This window comes from Micropterus salmoides, unplaced genomic scaffold (assembly GCF_014851395.1).
Source record: "Micropterus salmoides isolate LMB-PRFRI ecotype aquatic unplaced genomic scaffold, ASM1485139v1 Ms_hic_scaffold_11, whole genome shotgun sequence".
NCBI lineage: Eukaryota > Metazoa > Chordata > Actinopteri > Centrarchiformes > Centrarchidae > Micropterus > Micropterus salmoides.
Window position 1 is genome coordinate 4,224,483 of NW_024040152.1, and position 27,437 is coordinate 4,251,919.

General features: G+C 38.4%; 1 pseudogene; it reads right to left on the reverse strand.

Moving 5' to 3' along the window:
• Window positions 1-1,689: 1,689 nt before the first annotated feature.
• Window positions 1,690-26,419, reverse strand: LOC119896997 (annotated as a pseudogene).
• Window positions 26,420-27,437: the final 1,018 nt, after the last annotated feature.

A 27,437-nucleotide genomic window follows, 5' to 3' on the forward strand; every position in this document is an offset into this window, starting at 1 on the left:
AGGAATGCACAGGCTTAGCGGAAGAACAGCAGACTTTTGTGTTAGGCAGAGGCAGATCTATCTGTATTTTATGGTCAATAAATAACTGGTTGAACTCGACACTTCCTCCTTCTGATCCTTCTCATCAAAACACTCGGAAGTCGGCGTACTTCAACAAGATCAATATAAGAAAACACAATCATTTTGGTTACCCTGAGTAATACACAAATCATGCTATCATAATCTCTCAGCGTAAAATGTGAAAGAAATTAAACAAGAAAAACTTGTAATCACTGTAGACCTTGCTTACATGATGGATATAATACACCTTGCAAGTTATTTTGGCAAAAACGTCATGTAACCACATGTAAAGTTATTGTGGCTAGAAGTGGGTTACTCATAGCCGGACTAAATCAGGTCTACAGTAAACCTAGAAGGTGAAATGCTGGCTATTGCTTGCTGGGCGCCTTCCTCCAGTCACAGCGCAGCTGTACCGTACCGCCGACACTCCTGTTGTGTTTGCAATTATTTCTGTTCAATCTCAATTTGATTACCGGTGTTTCTACCATATAGCTACTGTGTAATGTTTCAACCCGAAAAATGATTATTCAGCGCGCGTTTCAATCACCTGACTCCAGCTCTCTACCGCCTGTCCCAAGTGTGACTGCCATGAGCTCCAACTGAACTCAGAAACAAAGATGTCCATCTACCTCGCTTCATTCCACAAGGAAATTTGGTACTCTTTTTCTGAACTACTGCTTTTAACTCAGTCCTCTAGCCTGTTTTGTTGGTTGCTGGTAATATATTTTCCTAATAACTATGTTATTTTTTTAAACTTTTACTATTTTATTCTCATAATATTACAACTTTATTTCCTTATAATGTGTCACTCATACTCCATCATACTTAACAATAAAGTACTGCTGAAATAAGAGTTTTTTATTATAATATGTAAAATATGGCTGGAATTAAACTGACAGTTGTGGGATGTGTAAAATATTTATATGGGATATTCATGTTTTAATCACCCACTTTTACCATTTAAAATTGTTTAACAATGCATCTTATTTTATAAGGTCATGATGTTGTTTCTTAAATCTTTACCTGCAAAGTGAATGTAGTGACTATAAATAGCTGTAATATAAATGTTTAACATTGTTATCATTTAATAGGGTGCTTATTTAGTAATATAAAACAGTGATGTCAGCAACTCTCAAATGAAAAATTTTACTCTTTAGTCCAGTTAATTTGCATAATAATGAAAATAGAAATGCATTCAAAAGAAAATACAGTAATTACAGTTCAGGAGAGAAAAGAAGCCTGAGAGACTTATTCAGTGCTCCCCTATTTAAATAAATAGAAAGTTTTACTCACCAAAACATAACAAACACAATCTCTATAAACACAAAAACAGTACCAAGCATAAACATCAGAAAAGGAAAAGAAACACAGAAAAACAAACCTAGACTAAATAGATGTTTACAACCAACAGAAGCATCTCATCACAAGGTTCAAGATGAAATAAGAATTTTTAGAGGGCAAAAATGATAACTATTTTAGTGTCAAATTTAATGAATTCCTACATGTGAAAGAAATCATTATCTTGATGTACGACAAAAAGGTTAAAGGAAAATATTTCTCACCTTGTTGAATATTTGGTTGATGACGATACGATTTTAAAAAGTTTCAGGGAGATTTTCCCTGCATTTCCTGCATTTAAAATGAGCCAAAGGCTTGGAAAACATTTAACTTTATCAAGAGATAACAATGAGTCTAAACAGGGCAATACAGTCATATGAAGAGAAACTTTACACTAAGAAATTTACATCTCATTTTATAGAAAACAATTTCCATTCAGCTGACACATGAAGTTATTGCAAAAGTGTATTGCATTCACAGGTGAACACAGCCGGATCGTTGATCTTCTCTGTATATTGATCCTCAGGTGTTTTTTCAAGTTTGTGATTTGGGTAAGATTTTTCCCACAAATTCTGCGATGTTGCAGCTCCTCACTTCTGAGTTCTTCTGTGTTTTGACCACAGACCTTTAGAACTGAATCATCTCCCACATATTTAGCAAATGTCTTTATGTGATCTTCTGTGCTGTTTCAAATGAGATGCAAAAGGATATCTTTCCCCGCATATTGTGCAAAGATACGGCTTCTCACGCATGTGGGTTTTCATGTGGTATACCAAGCTACAATTATGGCTAAAAGATTTCCCACATGTTTTACAAGAATGTGGCTTCTCACCTGTGTGGGTTCGTTCATGTTCAATCAAATTTGATGCAGCAATGAAACTTTTTCCGCAGGTCTTGCAAATGTACGGCTTCTCACCTGTGTGGATTCTCATGTGGACTTTTAACTGACCACTCTGGCAAAAAGATTTTCCACATGTGTTGCAAGAAAATGGCTTCTCACCTGTGTGGATAAATCCATGTGTCTTTAATATTGAAGGGTGGCTGAATCTTTTGCCACAGGTCTTGCAAAGGTACGACTTCTCACCTGTGTGTGTCCTCTCGTGGACTTTCAACTGACTACTCGTGCAAAAAGATTTTCCACATGTGTTGCAAGAAAATGGCTTCTCACCTGTGTGGACAGTTCTTATGTGGAGTTTCAAGTTATCACTTACTCTGAAATTTTTCTGACATATTTTGCAAGAAAATGGCTTCTCTCCTGTGTGGATCAATCCGTGTTTCTTTAATACTGAAAGGCGGCTGAATCTTTTCCCAGGTCTTGCAAAGGTACGGTTTCTCACCTGTGTGTGTTCTCTCGTGGACTTTCAACTGACCACTCTGGCAAAAAGATTTCCCGCATGTTTTGCAGGAAAATGGCTTCTCACCTGTGTGGGTTCTTGTATGAACATTCAATTTTGATGTAGAAACAAATCTTTTCCCGCAGGTCTTGCAAGGGAAAGGCTTCTCACCGGTGTGGGTTCTAATGTGGTATTTCAAGCCACTGTTGGAGCTGAAGTCTTTCCCACATGTTTTGCAAGAATATGGCTTTTTAATTGTATGGATTCTTATATGAACATTCAAATGTGATTTATGGATGAATCTTTTCCCACAGCTGCTGCAAGAATATGGCTTCTCAGCCATATGACTTCTCAGATGTATCTGCATTTTGGACTTATTCTGAAAGTATTTACCACATGTGTCACATTTGAAAGAGTTTTTACCTGTGTGAGAATTATGGTGAACCTCTGACATGGTAGACTTGTTTACATTGTTTCTGTGGCTTCTGCTTTTGTGATCTTGATTCTTTTGTTCTGGCTCTGCGTCTCTAGTTGATCCTGAGTCTTCATGCTCGCCTCCTTTCTGATCTTGGCTCTCAGCTACATGACAGCTGTGAGAGAGGAGCTGGTGGTCACTTTTCAGTTCTGCTTCACTGTGGTCTCTTTCCTCATAAGTAGGAGTCAACATAAAGGTATCAGTCTCCTGCTTCAGTACAAGCTGCTCTCCCTCCTGACTGGTGCAGAGTTCCTCCTGTTCCTCTTTAATCTGTGGAGGCTCTGGGTCCTCTTGGTCCAGACTGGAGTTCCTCTCCTGAATACAGAGCTGCTGGTCAGCCAGAACCTCCTCCTCCTTCCAGACATGTTGCTGTGGGAGCTCTGGAGGGACAGACAACAGAAGGAACAGGCTACTACTGGGATGGGAAAGAAAAGGATGCACACACGCAAGGAAATGAGCACTTATGTAATTAAAAGCTTAATTTTGAAGTTTTACACACCTATCCTCTGTAACTTTACTTCGGGTTTCCAAACGATATCCAGCAGTCTGCGCTGACGATCGATCTCTTCCTCGTACTCGACGATAGTTTTTTTTAAAACTCGGAATATTTCTTCAGCAGCAGCAGTTAGTCGCTCGTTGACAAACTCTCTCAAACACTCAACTGAAGACATTATTGCTTAATAATAAATGAAACAATTAGCGGCGCTACGACAACAAAGCCTTCCATTGATTCAAACCTAACGCTGCGGCTTGGTTTGTTTCTCCTTCTTCTTACTGTTTTATGGCAGATTGCAACAATGACTTCTGAAGGTGCATACCGCCACCTACTGTATCGGAGTGAAATATTTTCTTTGGGACTACTTTATATCATAAAAAAAACAACACACAAAACAAACAAACAAAAAAACCCTACTAAATCCTATTATATATCCCTATATTTTTCAGACATTGTACTACTGCTTTCTGTGTATCCTTTACCTCGTCTCCTGTTGTGCCTAATAGGCCTTTAAGGTTCCACTTCCTTCCTGCCTGACTTATCTTTTGATTTAGCCTCATTCTCTCATCCCTGTATTTTCTACAGTGTAATAGCACATGTTCTACATCTTCCTTGGACCTACATTCCAAACATTCGTCCGATTGACTTTTGCCCATTAAAAACAGTGTTTTATTTAATCCTGTGGGAACCTTAGCCTGGTGCTCTCCTCTCTTCTGTTACTTCTATTCACACCCTGAGCATTAATAGATTTTTGCAAGCTGTAATATTTCCTTCCACTTTTATCCATATCCCACCTGCCATTTCTTCATCATTTCTTTACTGATTATTGCCTTAGCTTCTCCTTTTCCAAGGGGTATATTTATGACATCTTTGTCCTGGTTGATTTTTTAGCTATTTCGTCTGCTCTCTCATTCCCTTTTATACCTACGTGGGCAAGTACCCAGCAGAATCTCACATTTTTCCGTAGTGTCTGTAGTCTAAATAAACTTTGTTGGATTTCTAGCATTAGATCTTCTCCATTAGATTTCATATTTTGAATACTGTTGGGTCAGATGTACGACCAGGCTGGGCCAGTTAAGCCTGGTCCCCACGTTCACCAACTTAATAAAACTTTGTCAAAAAATACTCTTGCAAACTTGCAGAGAAGAACTTCTCTGGAGAAGGTCAAAAGTCGGTGCAAGTGTCCTGTTTTATTCCAAAACAGGACACATAAACCCGTACAACATCCCAGCAGGCCGGAGGATGAAGTCCATCCTATGGTCTGCAGACAGTCTTATATACATCTCTTCTGGGCTGGTTTGCCCCCTCCTTTCCTCATGATGAACATCTTTTCCTCTGTTGTTGTGTTGTTTTTACCAATTAACACTGTTTCCCAGCTGTCATTTATTACTGTATTGTAGACTTTCTACATCTTTATACTACTGGATAAGAAGTTCATCATTTACATTTCAACTTCAGTCTCACCGTGTTTTTTAAAGGTTACGCATGCTTAATTTGTCACACAACTGTATTTTTTAAACAATTAATATAAGAATAACATAAGTAAAGTTGCATTTTTCATTAATGGTTTCTTATAACATTCTTGATGTTGTGCTGGCTGCTTTCTGCTTTCTGCTTATTATCTGTCTGTCGTGTTTTTACCAAGCATCTGTCGGTTTTGTGGTCATTTTTGCAAAGCATGAATTCCTTCAGCAAGTTCACTCAAAGTTCACACTGGCTATAATAACCAGAGGTTGGAAGTTGACAATCAAACCCCTTAATCAGTAATTAAGCACGTAGTCTTAATATTAGCAGATTAACACATCAGCAGTTCCTCATGTAATCACAACAGCAGATAGCAGCAGAACGAAGCATGCATTAACACAGTGTCAGCAGATCTTGCACACCTGCAGCCTCTCCTATGGTCATAATCTACAGTAGATGACAGTTGGACAAGGCAAACCATCTGCAGCCACTTCCTGCAGTCATTCCTCCCACTCAAAGATCTAACCACAGTGAGCTTGTTTCTGTGTTCATGACTACAGTTCACTACTTATAAGTAAAAACCGAAGCATATCTAGGTAAAAAGAAAATGATTAAGAATGATTAATGATTAATACTAAATGATTAAAAATGACGATATAAGAATAATACTTAAAGTAACTGATTAAAGATAATAAAACTGATTAAAATGATTAACAATGATTATCAATATTGATTAAGGATAATCACTGATGACTGTTTCTTGACTGATGTCTAACTATTTGTCTGCAATGCTCCCCCTCTCTGTGTCCTAGGCATGCCCTCTGCTGATCACGCTATTTTAACCAAAACCCTGACTTTGTGGAATAAGATGGTGTCTCTTGTGCTGTGTGCTAGAGACAGGACATTCTTACTGTATTGATGTATGTTTTGTAACACAATTTTCACTAATTCTGCTTCTACATTTTCCTTTGCTGCTGTTTTTGATGATGCCTTGCTGTGCTCACTCTGCTCCCAGAGCACACGTGCCTGCTTACACACACATGTGCTACTGTTACTGCCTCCGGGCAGCTCGACACAGAGAGGACCACACACTCTCAGAGCTATAGAGTTTCAGCGTTATGATCTTAACTTTACACTATAAAATAACTCTTTAACTGTGACAAGAGCTTTAGAGTTTTGACACTGTGATCCTAACTTTTACACTCTAAAATAATACTTTAAATGATGAACACTGTAATTAATGGAATGATGGCAAGACAATTAATAACAACAATTCAGGCTGTAATGTTCTAAAATAATTTGTGACCCATCAATACTATAAAGGGCTGCTAGAGAATCAAAACAACACACCACTCTTTTACTTTCTCAACCCACTGCAGCCCTACAATAATCGCCATCATCTCTGCCGTGTACACTGAAGCCTGATCAGGTAGTCTTTTCATTTACATTCATTGTTGGTATATATATTCCTATTCCTACCTTGTCCTCTTCATCTTTAGATCTGTAGATCTATATATATACCTAAGTAATTGTAATATTTGCTCCTCATGTACTGACTTGCCAGACGTCCTTTCCCACTCTCTTCCCATTCCCTCTTTAGTCTATCTCAGTTTTGGAAATAACCAAATAGGGATATGACTAATGGGTGTAGGGGAGTTAAACCAGGTATTATTTAATCTATGTTCCTCTGATTTAGTCTTTGTTACCCAGCCAAAGCCATTACCTTTAAAAGAACTATACTCCCAACATTCCTGAATAATAGTCTTTGCATGGTTTTCATAACCACATCCAGTGTGTAAGCATGAGTTTATCTCTTTGCAGGTTTGAGGCCACTTATCCTGACTCAACCTGGATTGCTTTAATTGGTGTTGATCTCATTAATAATAATAATAATAATAATCCTTATTTGTAGAGCACTTTTCAAAAACAAGTTACAAAGTGCTTTAACAAGTATAAAGAATAATACAAAAAAACAAGATAAGAGCATGAAAAATTTATATAAAATTAGTAAAATACAATAAAATAAAGTCATATAAGATCGGGAAAGGCTCTCCTATAAAAGTATGTTTTAAGAAGGGACTTAAAAGAGTTCACTGACTCAGCCGACCTGATTTCCTCGGGCAGGCTGTTCCAGAGCCTCGGGGCCCTGACAGCAAACGCTCTGTCCCCTTTAGTTTTCAGTCGAGACTCTGGAACAGACAACAGACCTCTGCCCAAGGATCTCAAGGTACGTGCTGGTGCGTATGGGACTAAAAGGTCAGAAATATAATAAGAATTTTAAAGTCAATTCTAATACATACTGGGAGCCAGTGTAATGAAGCTAAAATAGGAGTAATGTGGTCATATTTCTTTGTTCTGGTTAAAAGCCTGGCAGCTGAGCTCTGGACAGTCTGGAGTCGATCAATAGATTTTTTGGTTAAACAGGTGAAAAGGCTGTTGCAATAATCCAGGCGTGATGAGATGAAGGCGTGTAAAATGGTCTCGGTGTCCTTAAAAGTTAACATAGATCGAATTTTTGCTATATTTCTAAGTTGATAAAAACATGATTGAACAAGCTTTGTGGTGTGCTTCTCGAAATTTAAATTACTATCAAACCAAACACCAAGGTTCTTTGCCACAGGCTTAATGTGATTTACTAGGGAACCAGCAGATGGCAGTATTTTTGCCATCTGCTGAGACCCGATGACCAGGATTTCTGTTTTGTCTGAGTTCAGCTGGAGGAAATTATTTGACATCCATTTTTTAAATTCACAAAGGCAGTTGTTAAGTGAACTCAGCATTCCAGGGTCTGTGGATCTGACGTGCAAGTATATTTGTGTGTCATCAGCATAAATATGAAAAGAAATGCCATGTTTATGGATAATATGTCCAAGGGGAAGCAGATACAAGGAAAACAAAATGGGTCCTAAGACCGACCCCTGAGGCACACCATATTTAACTGGACAGAAGGAGGAGAGCATTACACCAGCACAAATCCTCAATGTTTTGTTAGTAACTCTGTCAAACTTCAACAAATGTGTTTTAGCTATTGCTCCATATACATAGCATCCATAATCTATTGTTGACCTCATTAGAGCCCTGTAAATATACATTAATGATTGTTTATTTACTCCCCAGTCTTTCCCCTCTACTGCTCTCATTAAATTTCTTTCTTTCTTGCATTTTGATTCCACCTTTTCAATGTGTATTTTCCATGTTCCCTTTTGGTCTAACCACATACCCAGATATTTAAAATGATCTACTGTTTCCAAATTGTGGCCATATAACTGTAAGTTCTGTTCATCTATCCCTTTCTTCCTGGTAAATATCATATGGCAAGACTTACTTGGAGAAAGCTTAAAGCCCCAACTATACGACCATTGTTGTACCTTTCCTATTGCTTCTTTGATTTTACTTTTCACCCATGTGGGATCTCGTCCTCTTGTCCAGATGGCCCCATCATCCGCATATAGAGCTGACCCAATCCTTCTGTCTAGATTCATAAAAATATCATTAATCATAACATTAAATAAAACTGGATTAATAACACTGCCTTGTGAAATTCCATTAAATATTTCAAATTCCTCAGATACGTCTGATCCCACTTTAACTCCAAATCTTCTTTCTGACAGAAAATCTAAGACCCAATTATAAAACCTACCTCTAATTCCCATTTTGTTAATTTTAATTAGTAACCCTTCCCTCCACATGGAATCATAAGCTTTTTCAATATCAAAGAACACAATATTATATTTCTAAATAATAATATTTCTTTCATTTTAAATGTTTTCTTTATCTCATTGCTTACTTTCACAACAGCATCCATTGTGGAGCGCCCTTTTCTGAACCCACTTTGATATGATGCAAATAATCCTCTATGTTCAAGGGTGTAATTAAGTCTTCTGACTAGTATCTTCTCCATCCACTTGCATAGATGTGATGTTAGGGCGATAGGTCTAGCATCATTAGCATTTACACAGCAGCATTATTAGGATCTTTCCCCGGTTTATTAAATGGCAATATTAACGCACTCTCCCAGCTTTTGGGCATTTTACCTTCTTCCCATATCTTATTAAATAAGTGTAATATTATCTGTAACACTTTTTCAGGTAGTTTCTGGAACATTACATAACTCAGTTGATCTTCTCCTGTAGCAGTATTCCTAATAAAATTTAATACTATCACTAGTTCATTCAAATTAATTTCTGCATCCATAGAACTTTCCTCACGATCTTTTTTAATAAACACATCTTAACAGAATTCTTCTGTTACTCAATAGTTTAGCATATTTAATTTTCCCCATCACCTGAACTGGAAGAAAGTGACCTTTATCATTACTAAGCATAATAATAACTTTCCACTCTTCCTGCTTGTCATCATCAAGCCTAGTGCTTCCACTAGGCTTAGGTTTAATCTTTTAGTTAACTTGTCTTGGAGTACTCTCACCTCCACTGCTCGCTTCAGACCAAGATTTTTTCCTTGCCTTTTTAGTATGGCTAACCTCCATATCTGAAGGCAACCCATTATCGTCACCATCTGAACTATATCCCATTGCTACACTCACGATACAGTTTGATTGCAATCTGCCTTCGCTCCGTTCAATAGCCGATCACGTATAAGATTATTATTAACCTGTACTTATGTTTAATTTGTCATGGGACTTTCTGATTATACATTTTAATTTGATCTGATTTGACCAAATTAATTAATTGTGACTTTTGCTACATTTTAACACACTTTTTTTTTGATTGTGTATGTATGGAAGCGTGCAGGAGGTTTAATCAATAGGAGGGAGTAGAGATGTGAGTATTAATGATCTCTTTTTTTTTCCACTTTTCTCATTCAGATAAAGATTCTACTAGTTTCCTTTGATCTCCCGCCAACCTCTCACTTCCGTTCCAGCTCCGCTTGGTTTGTTTACTTCCGCTTGTCTTGTCTTTTCTCTTTCCACTGATGGCATTTTATTCCAAACATGTGTTTATTACAATAAGTAGCAACGATATACATCACTTATAATATTTTAAGTCAATTACTGATTTTATAAAATGAAGCAGTTAGTTGATGTCAAAATCAGCTTTATTGTTAGGTTTATAAAAACAAGGAATTTAAGCCTACTTTGTTACTTTGATGCATATCTAAGATGAAGAATAAAGGCCACACTGAGGGGTACAAATTGAGAATAAAGTTGTAATTTGATGAGAATAATGTTGTAGGCCAATATTAGGAGAATACATTTTGTTCATCTGATGTACGGTGACCTTGAATGAGTCGTCATTTTTGGCTGTTATTTTAGAGGGGGAAAAGCAGAATAGCAGCCTGAAGAGTTTGTTAAAATGACATGGAGCATCTTGTTAAGTTATATGCCATTAGGCTATAGGTTTTACAAATAAGAGAATACTTAATCTTTTGACACATGAGCACCATTATCCGTACTTTGAAATGATTGTGCTAGAAACTAGTGACTGCAACTTAAATTGGATCATACAGGATCAAATAAGTATTCCGATCCTTTACTTTAGTTAACAGTATACAGCAATTAGGTTCAATCAAAAATGTATTAATTTCTGACTGGAAAACAGGCATTACCTGCAGGTGGCATTACCTTAGCATCTGGCCTCGTACCTATGGCGGAATCACAACTGTGGGGATATCCTTTACCAATCCCACTTACTCATGTCATATTGCTTATATACAGTGGGTACGGAAAGTATTCAGACCCCTTTAAATTTTTCACTCTTTGTTTCATTGCAGCCATTTTCCAAAAATCAAAAAAGTTCATTTTATTTCTCAGTAATGTACACTCAGCACCCCATCTTGACAGAAAAAAACAGAAATGTAGAAATTTTTGCTAATTTATTAAAAAAGAAAAACTGAAATATCACATGGTCATAAGTATTCAGACCCTTTGCCGTGACACTCATATTTAACTCAGGTGCTGTCTGTTTCTTCTGATCATCCTTGAGATGGTTCTACACCTTCATTTGAGTCCAGCTGTGTTTGATTATACTGATTGGACTTGATTAGGAAAGCCACACACCTGTCTATATAAGACCTTACAGCTCACAGTGCACGTCAGAGCAAATGAGAATCATGAGGTCAAAGGAACTGCCTGAAGAGCTCAGAGACAGAATTGTGGCAAGGCACAGATCTGGCCAAGGTTACAAAACAATTTCTGCTGCACTTCAGGTTCCTAAGAGCACAGTGGCCTCCATAATCCTCAAATGGAAGACGTTTGGGACGACCAGAACCCTTCCTAGAGCTGGCCGTCCGGCCAAACTGAGCTATCGGGGGAGAAGAGCCTTGGTGAGAGAGGTAAAGAAGAACCCAAAGGTCACTGTGGCTGAGCTCCAGAGATGCAGTCGGGAGATGGGAGAAAGTTGTAGTAAGTCAACCATCACTGCAGCAATCCACCAGTCGGGGCTTTATGGCAGAGCGGCCCGACGGAAGCCTCTCCTCAGTGCAAGACACATGAAAGCCCGCATGGAGTTTGCTAAAAAACACCTGAAGGACTCCAAGATGGTGATAAATAAGATCCTCTGGTCTGATGAGACCAAGATAGAACTTTTTGGCCTTAATTCTAAGCGGTATGTGTGGAGAAAACCAGGCACTGCTCATCACCTGTCCAATACAGTCTCAACAGTGAAGCATGGTGGTGGCAGCATCATGCTGTGGGGGTGTTTTTCAGCTGCAGGGACAGGACGACTGGTCGCAATCGAGAGAAGGATGAATGCGGCCAAGTACAGGGATATCCTGGACGAAAACCTTTTCCAGAGTGCTCTGGACCTCAGACTGGGCCGAAGGTTTACCTTCCAACAAGACAATGACCCTAAGCACACCGCTAAAATAACGAAGGAGTGGCTTCACAACAACTCCGTGGCTGTTCTTGAATGGCCCAGCCAGAGCCCTGACTTAAACCCAATTGAGCATCTCTGGAGAGACCTGAAAATGGCTGTCCACCAACATTTACCATCCAACCTGACAGAACTGGAGAGGATCTGCAAGGAGGAATGGCAGAGGATACCCAAATCCAGATGTGAAAAACTTCCCAACTTTCCCAAAACGACTCATGGCTGTATTAGATCAAAAGGGTGCTTCTACTAAATACTGAGCAAAGGGTCTGAATACTTATGACCATGTGATATTTCAGTTTTTCTTTTTTAATAAATTTGCAAAAATTTCTACATTTCTGTTTTTTTCTGTCAAGATGGGGTGCTGAGTGTACATTACTGAGAAATAAAATGAACTTTTTTGATTTTTGGAAAATGGCTGCAATGAAACAAAGAGTGAAAAATTTAAAGGGGTCTGAATACTTTCCGTACCCACTGTATATTCTGTGAAAATACAACATAACAACTAAAATTGAAAATAATAAAATGTCCTCAAATATCACTTAAGTTACTATGGCCTAATGCAGAAAAATGGTCCCTGTGAGTCCTCCTGAATAAAAGTACAAAGTAAATAAAGAGTATTTAAATGGAAATACTCTTGTAAAGTAAGTGCCTTAGTACCTGAATAGTTACATTCCACCACTGCAGAATAAATATGATATCATGACTTGATATCAAAAATGATTTACTAACTCGTTGCAGTGACCTCTTTATAACCTCTTTATAATAATGATCCCCCCACAAAAAAACTTGTCTTTAAAATGCTTTTATAATCCATGTCAATCAATTTGTCTCTAATCTGTACTTGTGAACAGTGTCTCAGAAGCTTTTATTTTAGAAAAGCATGTGTTTGAGTGTGAAATTCCAAATTTGGTCTTAACTGTAAACTTTACCTTAAAAAGACCAGACACCAACAGACACCAGTGTAGAGGTTAATATCCCTAGGCCTTTTTATTAGCATTGGCCTGAGGTCACAGTATATTTTGATCAGTTTACCAGAGTAACATCTGTGGCTGTGTGATCTTTCTCCAGCAGTCGATGACAAGCATTGTTTTTTTGCACCAGTTCCTTGTGAGATGTTTCATCAAAGATTTCTGGCAAAGTAGCAGCAGTGACCTTTTTCCCACACTCATAGCTATAGTAAGCTCTTCTAAAAGGCTACTGTAGACATCTCTGACTACAACAGACCCGGTCCCCTTTTTCTAGTTGTCAGGAAGTCTCATTTTCAATATTTTGTTCATGGTGAGAAAATGCCTCTATCATTTCACTGAAGCTGGTTTAGTTCCGTAAGACCAAAGTTATTTCAAAATATGAGGACTTTGAGGGAACTTATCATATTGATAGATCAGTGTCACTGAGAGTCATCATCTGTTTGCTGTGCACCAATAATGATCTAAGAGTCAGAGTTGTCTGCTTCTATAACTTCAAAAACAGAGTTCGTATCTACAGACCCGGATCACTGATTACGTTGACAAATGTGCTTGCTATGTGATTGGGCTTTCTGAGCATCTTCCATTAGACATTTTCTGACACTACGCATAGCATGCCCATCTGTGAATCTATGAAGATGTCATATCTGATAACTTTTGATGTAAAAGGAGAGTAAATATACTGTATATGTAAAAGAAAAACAGGATGAATAAAATAAAACTAGCACTTTTGTGCTACTCTTTATTCTATCAGGCAGATGGCTTTATCTATACTAACACATGGTAAGGAAAACAAGCAAAGATGTTCAGTCAAAAAAAAAATCTTCCAGCAGATGAGGATTTTTTCCTTTTTTACTGTATTACACTGCAGCACTGGAGTAGATGGAAACACTTTAAAGAGGGACTGAACTACAGTGAAAATATGACATGAATAAATTGTTGCAACTAAATTTTAAAGCCCATTTTGTCAAAGTCAAGAATGGCTGCCATGTACTCTAAAGAAACATCTTGGCTACTGATAATGGCCAAGAAAATGATAGCTCCCTCAGAGTTACATAAGGGAACTAGTTAATCTTATATTCGAGTGTAATACAGGAGGTGCCCAGTTGACAACCCCTATGAAATACTCACTGGTTATCCTACACAAATTACCGTAACTTATATATTTGCAATTAGGATTAAATAAAAAGTAACGAAACAGTAAACCTTGACACTCAACAAACAACATTGCAACAAATGCTTGATGTTGAGATGATTAAATAAAGTTAGCTGTTGACTGATGTGTGTGGAAGCACGATGCCATAACAATTAAGGTCCAGGATCATAAATATAAAATTGACAATAATATTAAAAAGTGTCCCAACATCCAAAGACATGTAGGCTAGGTTAATTGGTGTCTCTAAAATTGTCCTTAGGTGTAGATGTGAGTGTGAGTGGTTGTTTGTCTATGTGTGGCCATGCGATGGACTGGTGACCTGTCCAGGGTGTACCCCACCTTTCGCCCGATGTAAACTGGGATTGGCTCCAGCCTCCCGCAACCCTGTACGCAGGATACGCGGTTTATGATGGATGGATGGATGGATTACAAACTGTTTTAAATAATAACAAAGAATATGGCTGTAATTTAAATTACCGTTTGTGAGATGTGTAAAATATTTATATTGGATTTTCATGTATTTTTTCCATCCGCTTTTACTATTTTATATAGTTTACCAATGCAAAGTAACTGTAGAACTGACTTCTTAGTTCACTTGAGTTTAGTTTATTTGCACAATATTGAAAATACAAATGCATACAACAGAAAAGACAGTAATTACAGTTCAGGAGAGGAAAGAAGCCTAAAAGACTTATTCAGTCCTCCCCTAGTTAAACAAATAGAAAGTATTACTCACCAAAAACGAAATACAGAAAAACAAAACTAGACTAAATAGATGTTTAAAACCAGGAATCTTATCATAAGGTTTAAGATGAAATAAGACTTTTTAAGCTGGCTAAGATGAAAACCATTTCAGATTTCAAAGACATCCATGATTGTGGATCTCTACATGTGAAAGAAAACTGATGTCTTGATGTACGACAATAATGTAAAAGATAAAGCATCTGTCGTCTAGTTGATTATGAAGATGTTTGGACATTTCATTCACAGGTGAACACGTCTCCACAGGGGTTTCAGCTCGATCTCCTGTGTATATTGATCCTCAGGTGTTTTTTCAAGCCAGTGATTTGAAGTGCTGCAATGATGCAGCTCCTCACCTCTGAGTTCTTGTGCATTTTTGACCACAAACCTCTGGAAGTGAATTGTCTCCTACATATTTAGCAAATACAAGACTACTTGCCTTTATGCAATTTTCTGTGCTGTGTCAAATTAGACGCAAAAGGAAATTTTTCCCCGCAGATTGTGCAAAGAAACGGCTTCTCACGAGTGTGAGTTTTCAAGTGGCACATCAAGCTACCACTGTGTCTAAAAGATTTCCCGCATGTTCCACACGAAAATGGCTTCTCACCTGTGTGGATTCTTGCGTGAATTCTCAAGTTTGCCATTTCACGGAATGTTTTCCCACAGGTCTTGCAAAGGTACGGCTTCTCACCTGTGTGGGTTCTCATGTGGACTTTCAAGCAATTACTAGCTTTGAAATCTTTCCCACATATTTCGCAAGAAAATGGCTTCTCACCTGTGTGGGCTCTTCTTATGTGGAGTTTCAAGTGATTCTTAACTATGAAATCTTTCCCACATGCTTTGCAAGAAAATGGCTTCTCACCTGTATGAATTCTTGTGTGAATTCTCAATTTTGACGGTTCACCGAATCCTTTCCCGCAGGTCTTGCAAAGGTACGGCTTCTCCCCTGTGTGGGTTCTCGTGTGGACTGTCAAGCCACCACTCTGGCTAAAAGATTTCCCACATGTTTTGCAAGAATATGGCTTCTCACCTGTGTGGGTTCTAGTATGAGAGCTTAAATCTGATGTGGAAACGAATGTTTTCCCACAGGTCTTGCAAAGGTACGGCTTCTCACCTGTGTGGATTCTCATGTGGACTCGAAGGACATTTTTCATTCTGAATTTTTTCCCACATGTTTTGCAATAATATGGCTTTTCAACAGGATGGATTCGTATATGAGCATTCAAATCAGATTTTTGGTTGAATCGTTTTCCACAGCTGCTGCAAGAATATGGCTTTTCAGTCATATGACTATTTATGTGTGTCTGCAATGCTGACTTCCTCTTGAAATCTTTTCCACATGTGTCACATTTTAAAGAGTTTTTACCTGTGTGAGGATTATGGTGAACCTCTGACATGGTAGAGTTGTTTACATTGTTTCTGTGGCTTCTGCTTTTGTGATCTTGATTCTTTTGTTCTGGCTCTGCATCTCTAGTTGATCCTGAGTCTTCATGCTCGCCTCCTTTCTGATCTTGGCTCTCAGCTACATGACAGCTGTGAGAGAGGAGCTGGTGGTCACTTTTCAGTTCTGCTTCACTGTGGTCTCTTTCCTCATAAGTAGGAGTCAACATAAAGGTATCAGTCTCCTGCTTCAGTACAAGCTGCTCTCCCTCCTGACTGGTACAGAGTTCCTCCTGTTCCTCTTTAATCTGTGGAGGCTCTGGGTCCTCTTGGTCCAGACTGGAGTTCCTCTCCTGAATACAGAGCTGCTGGTCAGCCAGAACCTCCTCCTCCTTCCAGACATGTTGCTGTGGGAGCTCTGGAGGGACAGAGAACAGAAGGAACAGGCTACTACTGGGATGGGAAAGAACAAGATGCAGTACCAGTATATATTTAAATACTTTGGATAATATATAAATCCCTGTTTTGTGTTACTAAACAATAAGGTTTTACACACCTATCCTGTGTAACTTTATTTCGGGTTTCCAAACGAGATCCAGCAGTCTGCGCTGACGATCGATCTCTTCCTCGTACTCGACGATAGTTTTTATAAAAACTCCGAATATTTCTTCAGCAGCAGCAGTTAGTCGCTCGTTGACAAACTCTCTCAAACACTCAGCTGAAGACATTGTTGCTTAATTACAAATGAAATCATTAGCGGCGCTACGAGTGCAATAAAGCCTTCTAATGAATTCAATATATGCAGCTGACGCTGGATTTCACACTTTTAAGTTCCGACAGTAGAAGTGAGTGATTTTCCTTCCGCTTTCAATTGATGCAATTACTCTTCTTGTTTTCTTGTGACTTTTAAATGTGCATACCGCCACCTAGTGCATGTAGCATGAATTATGTTTGATTTTTTATACAGTCTATGGTTCTGTGGGGCTACTTTACATCATCATCATATTACACCATCATTACATATAATAATGCCTAATAATTTATTATTACTAGGCATTATGGCCTCTGTTAGTGCCACATAATTATAACATTTTAATTAGTTTAACAGTGGATCACATTTTATAAGCTCACTGTAAGTTTGTCCTTTTTTAAATCTTAAGTATCTATTGTAACTGTACACAGTTTGGTAAAAGGTGGAGAAGAATTAAAACACTACGTTTACAATGATTTCATTACAAAACTGATGGTATATTTTTTTTAGTTTTGTCTTGTTTCTGTCACAGGTTTGTAGGGTTGAGCAGGTTGGAGGACCCAAACGCAGGACACAGAGCAGGTTCAGTTCAGAAAGGTTTATTTAACACAAAGTGAGCACACTTACCAGCGGCTGAGTCCAATTAATCCAGCATAGACTATTCCTTAAAATGAACAGGTTAACCCAATAACTGTTTTGATAATCAATTTATCTTCTTAAGTCATTCCTCAAGAGAACCTGGTGTGTCTTCTTTGTCCCTGGAGTCAGAGTCTTGGTTGGAGATGCTGTAAATCAGGTCTGTACAACATTCTCTGTCATCAAATTGTCCTCAATCACTCTCAGTGGCTGTGTTTGGTCCTGGTTCAGCTGTGTTCACTATTTTAACAAATGCCCTTGATGCAGGCTCTCAAGCAAAAGGATGCTGACTGCAGCTCACTTAATGGCTATTGGTAACAAGGATTTAATCAAAACTCCACACAGCCTCTTTAAGACTGCTTTATTTACACTTATGGTCAGACCCAGAGCAGAACCAAAGTAACACCCAGAATCTGCCCAGAGATATGGCAGCTTCAACCTTTTTCTTAGTAGGACCATTTGTTTATTCTGAAGTCCACCTGTGTCAGAAATACTTTATTTCTGTGTCCTTGGTGTACTGAATATCTGTAAGATTGTTTTGTCTTATGGAGAACAAGGACTCCCTTCCGGTAAGAACTAAGTTTCTCTTTCAATTCAATTCAATTCAAATTAGCTTTGTTGGCATGAATGTAATAACAACATTGCGAAAGCATCATATATACACAACATAAGAACAATCAGCCCCATACATTTCATTAAACAATTAAAGCGTAAAGTAATCAAAGTGTATATGTGTTTGTGTTTAAAAAAAAAATGAAAAAAATGAAAAATTGAAATAAAATAAATAAATAAAACAGTATGTTTAAAAAATATAATTTTTTGTGTGTTTAAAAATATAATTTAAAATAACAAAATAAATAAACAGTAAGCGTGTGTGTGTGTATATATAATAGACAAAAAAACATTTTTTTAAAGAATTAAAGAATTTGGGTATTTCCCCCAGTAAACGGGGGAGTTTTTGTGTGTCTGATATGAATTCGAATTCGGGGTATATTTGGGAAATGTTTGCAAAGTGTTTTTGTCTTTGTGTGTCATATTTGGGCATGAGGTTAGAAAGTGCAGCTCTGTCTCTACCTGTCCTCTGTCACACTGGGAGCAGAGTCTCTCCTCTTGTGGTAGCCAGCTCTGTCTGTGGCTGTGTCTGTATGTTGTCAACATTTTTCTTAATTTGGGACATTTTATTGTGCTCAGGTAATTTGCCAGTGTGAATTCTCTTTTTAGGGTCAGATAAGATTGGAATTTACTTTGTGTTTTGGTCGTTTCTTTCCAGTATTCAATATATTTTTCTTTCTGCTTGCTGATAATTTGGTTTGGTCTGCTGGAGTTGGTGTTGCTGTCCTGAGGCTGTTGGGGACTTGTTACTGCAGAGACCCTCAGGACCAGCTGGCTGAGGGGACTCTTCTCTGGTTTCAGCTCCTGGTATGTTAGGGCTTTGTGATGATATGTCTGGGGGTTAACTGATTTTAAGTGATTGCAAAATTTAAGTGATCTTTTCTGTATTTTTAGTAGGAGGGGGTACTGGCCAAGCTCTGCTCTGCACAGGTTATTTGGTGTCTTTCTCTGTCTTTCTGTCCCACTGTGGTTCAAAGTTGACAAAGGATCTTACCAAAGTTACAGATATTCCTCTCTAAAATTCCTTTCTGTGTGGTACCAGTGCATTTTCTGTTTTTAATCTCCAGTCAGAATCTCTGAATACACTCTGGTGTAGAGCGCTGCCCTTTAAGCTGAAAGAAATTGATATGTTACTCTCTTGTAATAAAAACCACAACATGTTTAACAACAGCGTAACATTCTTTATTTGTTATTTCTTTACAAGGAAATTAACAATTTTCACAACATGTCAGTAAACTTTAAATGTAAAACATCTAGCAAAGATATGTAGGAGGCTTCATATATAAGTACTTGATGTAAATGGAATGTGTGATGAAAAGTGTCCGCCCCCTTAAGTCGGGAGAACCTCACCAAACCCAAATCCAAAATGGCCGCTCTGAACATCAATAGAGGGAAGTCAGTACTACTCTCCAACTTATATCTGTGGGCATGTTGCTATGGTGTTTGTATGTGCAAAACACCGCATAATGCGTTGTTATTAACTGGTATTGCTAACAACGGCATCCATCTCGGTTTTCTTAAATCTGTTGTTGTACTGGAATGCAGGCAAATCGGGTGGGATGTCATTCCCAGCTTCAGCTTCCGAGGTAAATGGAACGGAGCATTAGCACTTTAAACTAAAACTTATTGAGAGATTCTTCATAAATAGACATTCAGCAAAACCAACAACAATCAAAGTCACACCACTACTTAGACAGCCACTATGTGCACTCACTGTGAAACTAATGTTTCCTCCATTTGGGAGATTAAGATTGTTTCAAAGAAACACTGTTGCAACAAAAAAAAGCAATACAGTCATATCAAAAGAAACTTTACATTAAGAAACAGACATCTCATTTTATGGAAAACATTTTAGTAGTTATTGCAAAAATGTATTTCATTCACAGGTGAAAACGTCTCCACAGGCATTTTAGCTGTATGGTTTCTCCTTTGTGTATTGATCCTCAGGTGTTTTCAAGTATGTAATTTGAGTTAAAACAACATAAGTGCTGCAATTACGCAATTCACCACTTCTTGGAGTTCTTGTGGGTTATGACAAGAAGCCTCTAGACCGGATTCATCTCCCACATATTTAGTAAATACAAGGCTACTTGCCTGTATGCAATCTTCTGTGCTGTCAGATCAGATCGTTTCCCGCAGATTTTGCAAAGCTACAGCTTCTCACCTTTAAGAGTTCTCATATGTTGTTTAAATGCTGACATGTCACTGAATCTTTTCCACAGATCTTACAAAGGCAGGCCTTCTCACCTGTGTGAGTGCTCACGTGGACTTTCAAGTGACTGCTACATGTAAAGTCTTTCCCAGATGTTTTGCAGGAATACAGCTTCTCACCTGTGTGGGTTCTCACATGTTTTTTAAATGCAGAAATATCACAGAATCTTTTCCAGCAGGTCTTGCAAAGGTACGGCTTCTCACCTGTGTGGGTTCTCATGTGGACTTTCAAGCTACCCTTCCGGCTGAAAAATTTCCCACACGTTTCACAAGAATATGGTTTCTCAGCTGTGTGGATCCTTACATGTGATTTAAATGCTGAAGTGTCACTGAATCTTTTCCCACAGGTCTTGCAAAGGAACGGCTTCTCACCTGTGTGGGTTCTTGTATGGAGTTTCAAGTGAGTGCTGGTTCTAAAGTCTTTCCCACATGTTTTGCAAGAATATGGTTTGTCACCTGTGTGGATTCTCATGTGGACAATCAAGCTACCTCTCCGTCTGAAAGAATTGCCACATGTTTTGCAAGAATATGGCTTCTCAGCTGTGTGGGTTCTTATATGTGCTCTAAATGTTGAAATATCACTGAATCTTTTCCTGCAGGTCAGGCAACGGTACGGCTTCTCACCTGTGTGGGTTCTGATGTGGATGTTCAAATGACTGCTGTCTCTGAAATCTTTCCCACATGTTTTACAAGTATACGGCTTCTCACCTGTGTGGATTCTAATATGTGTATTCAATGCTGAAGTGTCAGTAAATCTATTCCCGCAGGTATTGCAAAGGCATGGCTTCTCACCTGTGTGAGTTCTCATATGGACTATCAAGCCATCTCTCCGTCTAAAAGATTTTCCACATGTTTTACAAGTATACGGCTTCTCACCTGTGTGGATTCTCATATGTTTTTTAAATGCTGAAGCGCCACTGAATCGTTTCCCGCAGGTCTTGCAAAGGTACGGCTTCTCACCTGTGTGGGTTCTAATATGGACAATCAAGGCACTGCTCGTTCTGAAATCCTTTCCACAAGTTTTGCAAGAAAATGGTTTCTCACCTGTGTGGATTTTCATATGGGCGTTCAAATCCGATGTGTAACTGAATCTTTTCCCACAGCTGCTGCAAGAATATGGCTTCTCACCTGTGTGACTTCTCAGGTGTCTCTGCAATCCTGACTTATACTGAAAATCTTTTCCACATGTGTCACATTTTAAAGACCTTTTACCTGTGTGAGGATTATTGTGAACCTCTGACATGGTAGAGTTGTTTACATTGTTTCTGTGGCTTCTGCTTTTGTGATCTTGATTCTTTTGTTCTGGCTCTGCATCTCTAGTTGATCCTGAGTCTTCATGCTCGCCTCCTTTCTGATCTTGGCTCTCAGCTACATGACAGCTGTGAGAGAGGAGCTGGTGGTCACTTTTCAGTTCTGCTTCACTGTGGTCTCTTTCCTCATAAGTAGGAGTCAACATAAAGGTATCAGTCTCCTGCTTCAGTACAAGCTGCTCTCCCTCCTGACTGGTGCAGAGTTCCTCCTGTTCCTCTTTAATCTGTGGAGGCTCTGGGTCCTCTTGGTCCAGACTGGAGTTCCTCTCCTGAATACAGAGCTGCTGGTCAGCCAGAACCTCCTCCTCCTTCCAGACATGTTGCTGTGGGAGCTCTGGAGGGACAGACAACAGAAGGAACAGGCTACTACTGGGATGGGAAAGAACAAGATGCAGACATGCGAGGAAATACCACAGTGTAGCATATATAAGTTAATCAAACAGTTTGAATGTCAAATAACTCGAATTTCTCTTTTTTGTGTAACTATAATAATTAAGTTTTACACACCTATCCTGTGTAACTTTATTTCAGGTTTCCAAACGATATCCAGCAGTCTGCGCTGACGATCGAAACTCAAGAGTATTTCTTCAGCAGCAGCAGTTAGTCGCTCCTTGACAAACTCTCTCAAACAAAGAGGTATTCAGACTGTTTAAGTAGAAATACCATAGTGTAATTCACAGTGCATTTAAAATGTTAGCTAAGTAAAAGTACAAAAGTACTATTAGCAAAGTATATTCAAAGTAAGAAATGTTAAATTAATCAAGCAGAATGGCCCGTCAGTGCCAATTAAATTACACTTATAATTACTGATGTCATAACATGTAATATTTGTATATAACAGCTAGTCAACACTGAGCTTAGTTTTGGCGATTGTACATCCTATTTGATAATTTAATAATGCATCTCATTTTGGAAGCTCATTTTAAGATCTTTTTTTAAAGAAATCTTAACCTGCAAAGTAAATACTGTAACTATACATGTTTTGTGTAGAAGGTGGTGAAGAATTAAAAAAACACATTAATGTTGTAATAATTATTTCATTACAAAACTCATGGTATTTTCAGTTATTTCTTGTCCATTAAACTGTATCCAGAACAGCCTGTCAGTCTTTTGAAGAGATTGCACACAGGCACTACTGACAAAAACCATAAGGTGCTGGTATTTTTGAAAAATGAACATTTATGACAATCGGCCATCTACACCACACCATTATTCGACAGCGACTACTGTGCACTCACTGTAAAACAAATGTAGAAGACTGATAGTTCTAGGAAATGTCGTTGCTCATAAAGAATGTAATGTATGTTAATACAAAGAATCACCTTTTGCAGATCTAAGGTTATATGTCTTTTTACTAAACTGAAACTTTTCTGCATGTTTTGTAATATGGATAACTGTGTGGATGCACTGATGTCTGCAATTTTGACTTGTTTAAAAGCTTTTCCATTTGTCACATTTCAATGATTTTTTTTACCTATTACTGTAAATCTATATAACATGGTAAAGTTATATACGTCAGTGGTTCTCAAAGTGGGGTCTGGAGACCCCCAGGGGTTCTTAAGGGGGGCCACAGCAAAAAGGGGAATACTTTATTTTTGTTATAATTCTATCCATAAGTAGCACAGTGACAGAATGTCTGACTATTTTGGTCATGGGTTTCATGCACTTTCTGTGATAAAACATCTAAAAGCAAAAATCCTATCAGATGGGGGACTCTAGGACAAAATCTTACACGAGGGTCCGTGGTCTAGTTTTACCACTGATATACGTAGTGTGACTATTAATTTTGTGATGACCTTTCTCGGGTTTTGGATTTATGGTTCTAGTTGATACAGAGTCTCAATATTATTCTTTAAAATTAACAGGTATTAACTGACAGCTGTTTTGAAAATCAATCTTCGTCATCCCTGGAATCAAGGGTCCTGGTCGGAGATGTTGTAAATCACCTCTGGACTGTATTTCCTGTCGTCAAACTGGCCTCCATCACTCTCAGGGGCTCCTTATTTTGGCCGATGCCATCGATGCACACGCTCGAGCAACATGCTGTGACTGCAGCTCACTTATAGGCTATTGGTGTCATAAACAACAAGGATTTAATGAAAGCTCCACACAGTGCCCTTAAGACTGCTTTATTTACACTTATGGTCAGACTCAGAGTGGAACCAAATTGCCACCAAGAATCTACCCAGAAAAATTGCAGACCCAGCTTATATAGAATGAAGTATAATGTAGCCTTCCAGCTACATTACATTTATTAATTTAGCTGACGCTTTTATCCAAAGCGAGTTATAATTGCTCTATATCAGAGGTCGCACGCCTCTGGAGAAACTAGGAGTTAAGTGTCTTGCTCTGGGACACAATGGTGGATGGGTCACAGTGGTAATCAAACCAAAGGCATGTGTCTTATCCATTGCACCATCGCCACCAAAGCTAACCAGGGGACCTTCAGATTAATCCATATATACTTAATTAGGTGATAAATACAGACATCATAAATTGTAGAAGATAATGAAAGATATAAATAATTTAACATGGAATTATAAGTATACAAAAGAATAGTAAATATGGTATCTTATGTCATCATACAAAAACCACACATCTGTGAGAAAGTTTATAAAACTAACAAATGTTCACACTTAATAGGACTTCTTAAACAGTCATATCAATAACCCTCAAATGTAAAACCTGACTTATTTCAAAGATGTGTAGGAGGATTCATACAAAACTGAAATAGTACTTAAGGTAGATGGATTTTAAGTCCTAGATGTACTTTAATTAAAAAATGATTCAGAGTTCCCCACGACCCTGTACACAGGATAAGCGGTTGACGATGGATGGATGAATGGATGGATGGATGGATGGATGCAGAGTTACATTAAGACATTAAGACATAAGACATTTAGCAAAACCCAATGACAATCAATATCACACCATTACTTGAACAGCTACTACTGTGCACTCACTGTGAAAGAACTCTTTCCTTCATTTGGGAGATTACGATTGTTTAAAAGAAATGCTGTTGCTAACAGAAATAGAAGTAATACAGTGATATGAAAGGAACATTCACAGTAAGAAATTGACATATGACTTTATGGACATTTTATATTCACTTTACATGTGAAAACGTCTCCACAGGAGTTTCAACTCTATGGTTTCTCCTCTGTATATTGATCCTCAGGTGTTTTTTCCAAGTACGTGATTTGAGTAAAACTTCTTCCGCAGATTGTGCAAAGCTGTTCTCTTCTCATGTGGACTTTGAGTTACAACTTGCTCTTTCTCTACCACATGCTTCACAGGTTTCTCACTCGTGTAGCTTCTTACATGTGTCAATGATGAAATGCCACTTAATCTTTCCTGCAGGTTTTGCATTTTCATGTGGACTTCCAAGTAATTTCTGTTTCTGCAATCTCTCCCACATATTTTGCAAGAATTCAACTTCTCACCTGTATGGATTCTTACGTGTGCTTTCAATGCTGAAGTTTCACAGAATCTTTTCCTGAGGTCTTGCAAAGGTTCAGTTTCTCACAGGTTCTCGTGTGGAGTTTCAAGACACTGCTATATGTGAAGTTTTTCCCACACGTTTTGCAAGAATATGGCTTCTCACCTGTGTGGATTGTCATATGTGCTTTTAATGTTGAAATGTTATTGAAAATTTTCCCGCAGGTCTTGCAAAGGTACAGCTTTTCACCTGTGTGGGTTTTCATGTGGGCCATCAAGCCACCCCTCTGTCCGAACGATTTCCAACATGTTTTGCAAGAATACGGCTTCTCACCTGTGTGGGTTCTCATGTGATCATTCAAGCCACCCTTCCGTCTAAAAGATTTTCCACATGTTTTGCAAGAATACGGCTTCTCACCTGTGTGGGTTCTTATGTGGTCTTTCAAGTGACCCTTCCTTCTAAAAGATTTCCCACATGTTTTGCATGTATACGGCTTCTCACCTGTGTGGGTTCTTATGTGGTCTCTCAACCCACCACTCTGGATAAAAGATTTCCCACATGTTTCGCAAGAATACGGCTTTTCACCTGTGTGGGTTCTTATATGTGTTTTAAATGCTGAAAGATCATTGAAACTTGTCCCGCAGGTCTTGCACAGGTACGGCTTCTCACCTGTGTGGGTTCTCATGTGGACTTTTAAGTAACTGCTACTTCTATATTCTTTTCCGCATGTTTTGCAAGAATATGGTTTCTCATTTGTGTGGACTCTTAAATGAATGTTCAATTCTGATGTGTAACTGAATCTTTTTCCACAGCTGCCGCAAGAAAATGGTTTCTCATCCCTGTGAATTCTCAGTTCGTTCTGCAATATTGAATTCAAGTTACAATCTTTTCCACATGTGTCACATTTTAAAGAGATTTTACCTGTGGGAGGATTATGGTGTTCTGGCTCTGCATCTCTAGTTGATCCTGAGTCTTCATGCTCGCCTCCTTTCTGATCTTGGCTCTCAGCTACATGACAGCTGTGAGAGAGGAGCTGGTGGTCACTTTTCAGTTCTGCTTCACTGTGGTCTCTTTCCTCATAAGTAGGAGTCAACATAAAGGTATCAGTCTCCTGCTTCAGTACAAGCTGCTCTCCCTCCTGACTGGTACAGAGTTCCTCCTGTTCCTCTTTAATCTGTGGAGGCTCTGGGTCCTCTTGGTCCAGACTGGAGTTCCTCTCCTGAATAAGAGCTGCTGGTCAGCCAGAACCTCCTCCTCCTTCCAGACATGTTGCTGTGGGAGCTCTGGAGGGACAGAGAACAGAAGGAACAGGCTACTACTGGGATGGGAAAGAGTAACGTTGCCTGTATATAATTAAACAATTTGGATAATATATAATCTTTTTCTGTTGTGTCATTAAAATAATGAAGTTTTACACACCTATCCTGTGTAACTTTACTTCGGGTTTCCAAACGATATCCAGCAGTCTGCGCTGACGATCGATCTCTTCTTCGTACTCGACGATAGTTTTTATAAAAACTCCGAATATTTCTTCAGCAGCAGCAGTTAGTCGCTCGTTGACAAACTCTCTCAAACACTCAACTGAAGACATTGTTAATTAATTACAAATGAAACAATTAGAGGTGCTACGAGTGCAATAAAGCCTTCTAATGAATTCAATATATGCAGCTAACACTGGCGCTTGGTGTGTTTACTTCCGCTGAACGTCACAGTGTCAAGTTCCGACAGTGGAAGTGCTGGAGCTTTTCTTTCCGCTTTCAACTGATGGCATTTTATACAAAACTTACTCTTTTCTGAACTACTATCTCAGCTCTTCTTCTGCATGTATTAGCAGTCCGTCTTCTTTATGTATGTCTATGTTCATGTAGTTATACAATACATTGTATAAATGTATGTATGCCTGCATGTATATATACTTATGTAGGGGAGACCGGGTATGGTTGTAACATGGGGAGAGTTGTAACAACACCAATTCCACCAAACACAGATAAGATAGGAGTTAGATGATCATTTCAGTATTTTCCTACTTCCTCCCCAATCAGGCATGGTGGTTATCAAGTCTGGAAACAGGTATAATCAGAATATATAGAGAAAAAAACTGATTTTGAGGTATGAAAGTAAATTTTTTGACCAAGACTATATTTTGTTTAGGATCTATACTATTGCAGATATAATTGTTTGACTTATATTAGATTGAAATATAGTTTCTCAGGCAACATGTGATGCATTTTTTCCTTTC